Source organism: Theropithecus gelada, chromosome 11 (assembly GCF_003255815.1).
Source record: "Theropithecus gelada isolate Dixy chromosome 11, Tgel_1.0, whole genome shotgun sequence".
Classification (NCBI taxonomy): Eukaryota; Metazoa; Chordata; class Mammalia; order Primates; family Cercopithecidae; genus Theropithecus; species Theropithecus gelada.
Window position 1 is genome coordinate 110,400,557 of NC_037679.1, and position 10,422 is coordinate 110,410,978.

Genomic DNA, 10,422 nt, shown 5'->3' on the forward strand with positions numbered 1-10,422 from the left:
AAGAAGGTGTAATTCTGTGACTTAGTGTGCTGTTAGAGTCAGATCTATCTTCCAAACATGAGCAGAGAGTTTGCCTGGAATGCAGTCAACACCAATGAAGCAGGGCAGAGAAATGGGGAGAGATCCTAATTTCATTTTATGACGCTTGATTCAAGCTCTTACAGAAATTAGACATACCTGTGGGCTACCTAATTATACGAGTCAATAAATCCATTTTAGTTGAATTTGTATGGGGTATTGTCATACCTGCAAGATAAAAAGTTTTAACAAATATACAGAGAGCAGTCAGGCAGGGAAAGATCCCAACGTCTTTGAGATCAGCTTCAGGATTCAGGTAGTTACCATGGTCTTTCATATTCAGACCATGGCGGCTGACTAATAGATGGATCCATGATAGCATTGCAGACATTTTCTTGTTTTTCTATGTGCAGAGAAAAGTCTGGTTGACCTTTGCTGGTAGATGAATTATTACCTACTTCATGGTTTTGCCTAAGAGCCACCTAATGACTAACAAGTAAACAGAAGGATGTGGTCATAATCAACTAAATCAAAACCAGAAATCTTGAAGGATTTATGATCAAAGTTATAGTAATAGACTCTACAAAATCATTAATGCAAACTCCAATAAAAAATAGTCTTGAAATAATCCCCTATATAAATGTTTCACCTTTTTTCTCAGTCCAAGTCTGTCTCCATATTTCTGATGATTCTTTTGCTCATATTGTCCCTGATATGGCTCCTTCCCCTGACTTTCTATCCAGTGATATGGGAAGAGATGTTCTTCAAAGGCATTTTTTTGTTGTTTATTTTCACCAATGTTGATCTTTCCTTTTTCTAAGCCACTGAAGTTGATATTACCTGTTCTACTTACAAGCATGTAGTTATTTGTCGTATTAGTACGTTGTACACTTGTGTGTGTGTGTGTGGAGGAGAAAGCAAGAGAGGTTTCACGCCACCTGATTCTTAGAGGACAAGCTCTATTCCCTGTACATTGAGCAAGACAGAGAAAACAGAAGAATAGGGGGAGAGTCTAGATTTGTTGCTCAGCCTGAGGGTGGCATGTGGAGGCTGGAGTGCTTTTCACTGCAAAATCAGGCCAAATGTGGAATAGTCAGGAAAGATATAAGGATCTTCAGGTTCAAATAAATCTTCACTGTCTGTCAAAGGAAAAGCAATATAGGTGATGAGAAGATGACTGAATAACAGCCCAGACATTGAGGACAAGCCCTGAGGAGGTCCGGAGCATAGCCATTGAGTGACAGGAATTCTTGGTAGGAAAGCCTTTCCTGGGATCTGGAATGAAGCAGGACCCTAGACTTTGAAGACTGGGTGTAAGCAGAGTGTAGGAGCTCTAGGATTCAAACGGGACATATGTCACACTCTGAAATTAGGTCCAAGAAATGTAATGCTCTAAAATAATCACAAAGAAAAATTAGGAGAGTGATACAATAGGCAGGTCCTTAGACTGAGAACATGTAAGTTCTAGTTACTAGCTGAGTAATGTAGGACAGGTTACAATAGCCTCTCTATGCTTCAATTTCCTCTGCAGTTAAAAGAGGGAGCTGGACTAGATGAACCCCAAGATTTCATGGAGATGCTTCAGGGATTTCCTAACCAATAAATTACTTATTTTCTCCAATCATTAAATATTTTAGACCATCTGAAAGACTTGCATATTGCTGTAAATTGTTTTAAATATTAAGATTATCTTTAAGATTTTATTTGAACACAGAATCCTATGGGAAAATATAGTTTGAAAACCCATCTAATCTAGCAGAATATGTTTCTGTGATATGAATATGAAAATAGAGATGATCTATTCTAGCAAATAATCCTAGGTGGTAAGAGATTTGTAAGTTTTGTTGATACTACTTGAGAGGATCTTGGGAGTAAAGGGCCTAAATAAAGGACATAATACAATATTTGTATTTCTGATCACATATATTTATTATTGCATTGCATATATAAATAATACATATCATAATGAACATTTTCAAAAATAGAGATAAGGAAGAACATGGATACATAAATATACACATATTCCTGTATGTATGTATATATGTGTGTGTGTGTGTTTAGTTTTTTAACAAACTTAGGGCCATGGTTTATATTCAAGAGTGAGTTAGGATGGTCTGGTAGGAGTGTTGAGATTACGAAAGTAATCAAATTACAAGATAATGTAAACATGCCGTAAAATAGGTAAATATAATTTGCTACAAAAGTTCAGCAGAGAATGACATCACCTTTAACTGGGTGAGAGCTTCAGAATTAAGAAGCAGTAGGAACTGGGTTGGGCTGTCTGGATTTTAGAGAGACTGATGTAAGAAAGAAGACACTCTCGGTCAGGACAGAGGACAGGTATGGCAATGGGAGTAGGCAGAACATGTGTAAATTAACCACCTCCACACATTTATCCTCTCAACCTATTCTCCTTTGTCTGCCTCATCATGAATTTCATATACAGTCAAGATAGCAGTAATTTTTCTACTGACCCCATAATACCTATTTTGTCCTTCCTAAGCCCTTGTTCACGGGGATTGTGAAAGAGTGAGTCTTCATAGTGTTCACAGGAAAAGGTTCCATCACTGTTAACATGACGCACCCTATTTACAGATCTCATTTGAAGCAAGAAGCAATTCTTTTTTTTTTTTTTTAATCAGGATAGGAGCTTTAAACTCTATCCCTATATTTCCAATCCTCTTTAAATAAGAGAACAGAAGAAAAGGATTTTGCTCTTACAAAAAGATAACAGACAAGGAGGGCATAATTTTTCACAGCCAGTCAGCATTTAAAGATGATATTGGAAAGAAAAACCTTTCTATATAAGTCACAAATAGAATTCCATAAACAGACTGCCCTATGAGCAAATCTCCAATTAAAGACTGAGATTTCCCAATACTGGTTCTGTAGTAAGATGTAGCATTGGTTTTGCTGGCATGAAAACAGTAGAACACACAGAAGAAAAATCCACTTGACTCGAATTATTTTCAGTTATTGAGTTATTGAATCAAATGATTGCCAGTTTCTTCCCAAGGAGGACTGGAACTGTGATCGAAACCTGCTATATGTTTATTATACATTAATTGTTTAACCAAGATGTGGCTGTGCTTGAGAGAACCCTCTGTTCTCAATCCATCTGTTGAAGCCCAACTCCGCACTCTCATGATTCGCCTAGACCAATAGATTAGACTTGCCCAGGTCAATAAAAAGAAAATCGATTCCTAAGACTTTTCAGAGTGGAATACTTTACTAAAGACAGTATGGGGAAAGGAGAGGAGGATTGTATTAGACATTATGTCTAACATCTTAATGAAAATCTCCATTAGAAAAGAGAGACTGGGAGGGGTGAGTGGGGAGGACAAAGAGAAGTGAGTTAAAGCTACAAACATATATATAAATTCAGTGTTTGATAGCAGAATAGGGTGACCATAGTTAAAAAAATATATTGTGCTTGGGATATGAACACCTTAAATACCCTGCTTTGATCACTATGCATTATATACATTTAACAAAATTGTACATGTACCCCATACATCTGTGCAAAAACATCTTCCTTCCTTTAGTCATATCTATTTTGAAGTCACATCTGTTCTGCCTCTGAAGTTCATCTTACTCCCCAGCTACTTCATCTCTGGCTCAACCCTTTCCCCAACTGCTCCTGAAGTCTCACTGGGTCTGCCTCACCAGGTGTCTATTCCAGCAACCATCTCCTCTTTTTATCTCCCTTCTCTCTTACCTAGACCTGGCTAAACTCTCTCATTTTCAGTAGCCTCTTTCTTTTGAGGGTGCCAGGGATTGCCAATTACTAATTTTCGTAGGTAGACATTTTAAATTGTCCATATGTATTCTAAGGAATAATGTTTATTTTCAAGATGTCTGCTTAGTGATTCTCAACAAATATTCCACACTGTCTTGAAAGAGGGAAGCTTGAGTGACTAACCGCTTCCGGTACTGTTAACGCTGAGTGCAGGTGAATCTTACCTAGATCTTACAGTCAAGATCTTGACACCTCAGACATTGTCCAAACCAGGTAGAAGACCCATTCCATTTCCCAAACACTTCAATTTTCTTGCAACATGACACGTTCTAGAGATAAGATTGGAATGGTAGACTAGGCAGAAATCGTTAAATTCTTAAATTCCAGACAAGGGGAGCCACTAAGGGTTTCCAGCTGTGCTTCAGAAAATCCAAACAGACAGTCCTGGGGAGGCTCTATGGAAGTAGAGGGTGATGAAGGAGAGGCTAAAACTAGAGAATCCAGTTACTAAACTGTAGCAATATTTCTATGGTCACTCAGAAGGTGTCCTCTGGTAAAAACCTGAGATAATTATCCTAGTTCTACCATAGCCTGGAAAAAACATTACTTTCACTCTGGACAATTTGCTATTTCTTATTTGGATTTCCACCTAAGAAGGAAGTACCTTAAAAAGCAGATTGAATAGCTGATGAGCAGAAAGACAAAACTTCTCTTTTTTACTGATTAAATTGGAATTCTGATTTATAATTCAGCAATAATAAATATATGAGTGTGAATTCATTCTGAAGACTTGCATAGGCCCATAAAAAGGAAATATTTAAAATTTTTTCACACTTAAAGACAGACATCTGTGAAGGCTCAGCATTTCAGCCCACTCACCTTCTAGTCAGTCATACTTCCCGCCCTCCCTTTATTTCTTAATTGCCATATAACATTTTAAGGTCATGTAGTCTGTTCTTCAGTTTCCTATCTATGAAAGGAAGATAATACTCATCTTAAAGTGTTATTTTGAGAATCGAATTATCAGTAGAAGAGAGGACACTAGAAAAAAAGTTGAAGTGTTATAAAAATGTAAAGGGATAAAAGGTCAACTCTGTAAACAGAAATTGTTTGTCCTTGTGTTTCTGAGTGGGTCATACATGGCTGTGCTGAAAAGACAAAAGACATTTAACTTATATAAAATGTATGTTCCTGCCTATTAATAATGTGTGAGAGTGTTCCATCCTTGGATTCTGTAAAATGTTGGGAAACACTGGTATTAGATATATAATGTTTCTAGGATAAAAATTGTAATGGAATATAAATTGGTAACTCCATAGAAGTTTTCTCAGGTGGTTGGAAAAATGTCCAGTTGAGGTGAGTCAAATCAGAATTTCTCAGTTTGGGGTAGATTGTCCTCTGCTTATCATAAAAACAGTTCTCTTTACCACTTAATAATCTCAGTGCGCCTTTCCAGCGCTTATGCCATACTTCAGCCTTGCTTGAAAATGTGTGCTGTTGCTACCACTGATGTATCTGTTCTAGAAAGTAACAGGCTTTCATTTCCAGGACTGTCAAATCAGAAGTTTTCCCAAGAACATAAAGATTCACACTATTATTGCACATCATAGAACTCATGCCTGTAGCTTGAAAATAGAAGTCTTTGGTGTAGGCATTTGCTTGTTTGACAGTTCTGTTCTAAATTTTGAAACTAGTGGTACTGTAAAGTGCCTGTCTGACAGTGGTGTACCAGACCTTAGTCATGCAAAATAATTATTGTTCACGGTTCCTTAGCGGAAGTCAATAGCTCCGTGCAAAACACAACATAATGCAGAGATCTAAAGTTACTAAATCGAAACGGAGAAAAAGAAGAATTTTAAACAGATTTGGAAGAAAAAAATAGATTCTACAAGATTTACCAAGTGATGTCTTGCAGCACATGGAAGGCTCTAATCTTTCTAAAAGAAACTACACGATAGAAATGTTAACTTTTATTAATCCATTCTGGTAATTGTGGTCAGGAAGGTTACGTGAGTTCAAAAGAATGAGAGCAATTATGGAGATGTTAGCAAATAGTGTATAGTGTTTATTTTCTTAACTTGAAATCATATCTTCAGGTTTGTTTCTGCAAATTTGGGGTTTAAAGCCAGCAATACATCACCTATACTAAAGGGATTGATTAAATCAACTTAAAGAGCTACAGTTTTGGAACTAGAGTGGCAGGATGCCCTCCCTGGACCTTTGGTAAGCTCCATGAATCAGTGTAATGGTATATCCTGGAAAAGTCGATATTAACCCAACAAATAAATAATTTAGCCTCCATGTTGCCTGAAACATTTGCCAGGGAATTCTGGGAAGATTGCTGCTTGACTGCTTGAGCGAAAAGGATAACCTCGTTCTTAATCCTTGGTACATAATTGCATTTAAGACTATCCCCCTTCTGGGAAAAACAAGGAAACAATAAAATCGATTGTTTCCCTGAATGAGACAAAAACACAGAAATAAATTAGAATTTCACAGACTCCTTTATGACATATTTACCTACATTTACCTTCAACATTTCAATCTAATATTAAGGTGGAAGTACTTGTGATCATTATGTAATTATCTTATTATTCTTTTATTGTCAATTTCAATGAATTTTATAAAATTTTTCAATTTTTAAAAAATGTTACTTTTTAAATGATACTCAATCCTTACATTGAGATTTGGTTTGTTCTTTCTTTTCTAGTTCCTTGAGGTGAATCATTAAGTTATTTAAAGTCTTTCTACTTTTTTGATGTACGTGTTTATTGCTATAAACCTTTTTTCTTCATCCTGCTTTTGCTGTATCCTATAGATTTTGTTATGTTGTATTTCCGTTTTCTTTGTTTTAAGAAATTGTTGTTTCCTTCTTCATTGCTTCATTGACCCTTTGGTCATCCAGGAATATGGTGCTTAAGTTTCATGTGTTTGTGTGTTTTCTGAGGTTCCTCTTGTTATTGATTTCTAGTTTTATTCCATTGTGATCAGAAAAGATACTTGGAATGATTTCTACTTATTTGAATCAGTTGAGACTTGTTTTGTGGTCTAAGAAATGGTCTATTCTAGAGAACACATGTGCTGATGAAAAGACTGTGTATTCTGCAGCAGTTGGGTGAACTGTTCTGTAAATGTCAGAACTCTTTAGTCTAGAGTAGAGTTTAACTTTGAGGTTTCTTTGTCGATTTTCTGTCTAGATAATCTGTCCATTAATGACAGTCAGGTGTTGAAATTCCTACCATTATTGTATTGCAGTCTATCTCTCCATTCATATCTAATAATGTTTGTTTTATATACATAGGAATGCCAGTACTTGGTGCATAGATATTTATAATTGTTTTCTCTTGCTGAATTGTCCCCTTTATCATTATACAGTGATCTCTTTGTTTCTGTTTGTTTTTAATTTGTAGTCTATTTTATCTGATATAAGTATAGTTACCCTCACTCTTTTTTGGTTTCCAGTTTCATGGAATATCTTTTTCTACTCTTTTCACTTTCAACCTGTGTGTATCTTTCTAGGTGAAGTGGGAAGCTTGTGCATCTTAAAAAACGAATTTGTTATTGAGATATAATTTGCATATAGTGAATTGCACAAATTGTAAATGTATAGGTCAATGAGTTTTGACCAATGTATACTCCCATGTAACCAATACCCTGAACATTTCCATAACTCCAGAAAGTTCTTTTATGCTCCGCTATGGTCTGAATGTTTGTGTCCCTCCAAAATTGATGTTGAAACTTAATCTCCATTGTGATGGTCTTAGGAAATGGGACTTTTTGGGGACTGATTAAGTCATGAAGGTGGAGCTGTCATGAATGGGATTAATACCTTTATAAAAGAGATTGAAGGGAGCTGCCTTGCCCCTTCCATCATGTGAGGAAACAGCAGGAAGGAGCAATCTCACAAGCAAAGAGCAGCCCTGGCACACACCAAATCTGCTGGTGCCTTGATCTTGGACTTCCCAGCCTGTTGAACTGGGAGAAATAAATTTTCTGTTGTTTATAAATTACCCAGTCTAAGGTATTTTGTTATAGCAGCCTGAGCAAACTAAGCCATGCTCCTTTCCAGCTAATCACTGCCCCTATTCCATTAGAAACAACCACTATTATCATTTTGATTATTATACCTTAGTTTTGTGGTTTTTTAAATTTAATGTAAATGAAATCATACTCTTTTGTGTCTGCTTTCTTTTGCTGGATGTAATGTTGAAATTTAGTTAGATATTTTTGTGTGTAGCAGTAGTTTATTACTTTTTTATGTGATGTAGTTAATGTTTCCTTGTATGAATATACCGCAACTTGTCTTTACACTCTTCTGATGATGAACATTACGGTTTTTCCAGTTTTTGGTGTAAGTATGAATAAAGCTATTAAAATCATTCTTGAACAATCTTTTTGGTGGCCATATGCTTTCATTTCTCTTGGGTGAATATTGTATTTAGAAGCAGAGTTGTTGGATTATAAAACAGTTCTATGTTTATTTTATAAGAAACTATGAGACAGTTTTACTATTTGATTCCATTTTATACTCTCACTGGCAATGTATGAGAGTTTCATTTGCTCCACAGCTTTGCCAATCTTCGATTTTGTTTGTCTTTAATTCTTGCCTTTGCAAGTTTGGGAAAGAAGCAAATCATTGTGGTTTTGATTTGCCTATCTGTGAAGACCAATGACATTAAATACCTTTTCATGTGCTTCTTAGTCATTCGTATATCTTCTTTTGTGAGTGTTCAAATACTTTGAATATTTTCTGTTTTTAATTTTCTACTTTTGTCTCAATTATTGTCATAGGTGTTCTTTCACATACCAGTTTTTTGTCAGATACATGGTATTGGGAATATTTTCTCTCAGTCTCTGGCTTGCCTATTTATTATCTTAATGATGTCTTTTGATGATGTTCAACTTATCGATTTTTTTGTTTTATAGATAATTTTTTGTATCTTGTCTAAAACATCTTTACCTACTCCAAGTTTGTGAAGATAATCGAGGTTTTCTTCCAGAGGCTTTATAGTATTAGCCTTAAGGTCTATGATTCAGCTTGAATTAATTTTTGTGTATGGTGTCAGTTAAGGGTTAAAGTTCATTTTTTTCCCATGTGGCTATTCAGTGGTTCCAGTCCTTTTTGCTGAAAGCTTTCCTTTCTTCATTAAATTGTCTTGGCACCTTGTTGAAAATCAATTGGCCAATTAAATATAGTTCTATTTCTGGATTCTGTTCTATTCTTTTGACCCACTTGTCTATCCTTATACCCTTACTATACTCTCTTGATTAGCTTCAATAATTTTTATCATTTTTCAGTTCTGTTCCTTTCATCGTGGCTACTTTTGCCACTTGCCGATATTAGGTTAAGAGTTTATTTCAGAAGTTAGCACAGCTTTCAAGCTGCTGTGTATCTCAGAGTGTCTATCTAAAAATTAGGAAAAATAAGAACTCCCTTACAGGGTCACTGGGAGAAATAAACAGTCTGGTATACATGTTTAAAGTGTATTATAATTCTAAAATAACCCTCAAGGTTTAGAATGTTGCTTATTTTTATTTCACTTTTTGCTCTCTTGACCTTAAAACATATTCTTATGTACGTTTACTGAAATCCCCCAGTAGGGTCTGCACTGTAAGTTTCAGATTGTGGCAGGGCACCTGTTCTGTGGATTTAGGGAAAAACAAAGGCCCAATATAGTTGAGAGGAGTGATAGGCACCTGTTTTCTTCCTATTTACAGTAAGCCTTAACAGAGGGTGATGGCAATTCTTTCTGACATTTTTCCTTTGTCTGTTTTAAAAACAGACAAAGACTCCTTTTTCAGATGAATGACCTTTGCTCTCCTCACCCCAAATCAATGACCTTTTAAACGGTTTTAATATTTACTAGGGAATTACTTGTTCTGAGGCTTGGATTGAGTTTCTCTAAAAGATGGTATTCTAGAATTTAAATGATGGTGAGAGGAAGGGTTGAAAAGCTGAATCCATTCTTTTACCCAGACTAAACTAAGCTAAGTAATAACTCCTTCTCTTCCTCAATCATCTAAGAGCCTATAACAAAGATGAATAAAAAGTGTCAATTCTTTTACAACTTTTACCTGTTATCGCCCTAGTTCACACTCCAATTGTCATTCTTATTTCTAAATGGAAACTTTTCTTCCACAAGCTTAATGGCAACTTTTTACCTTTTTGGCCTTTGTGTTTACTAGATTGTAAAATCCTGGAGGACAACTCTTTGATGTTATTTATCTTAGTTTTAGATTTTAGCCTCATACAAAGTACATTGCATTCATTTAATAAATGTTTATTCAATTAAATCAAGTGCTGATATTCTACCCAGTACAGTGTCATATATATATATATCTACAATATATATATAAAATATTGCTTGATACACACACATATATATATATGTGTGTGTGTGTGTATATATATATATATATAAAACAGGCAATAATTGTTCATGATTTAGTGATCGTAGGAACACAGTATTCATTGATTAATTAATAGTTTGGACACATTCTATATTTAGAGCATTAGATGAGTCAAGTGCTACTTTCTTTTTTAAAAAAATGTTAGAACCATTCAACTAGCATTCTGTAGACCAAATTATCTAAATAATAGCTCTCCTCTTCCTTTTTCTGCAATGTTATCCGTAAGATTTGGCCTGTATCACCTTATACTAAAT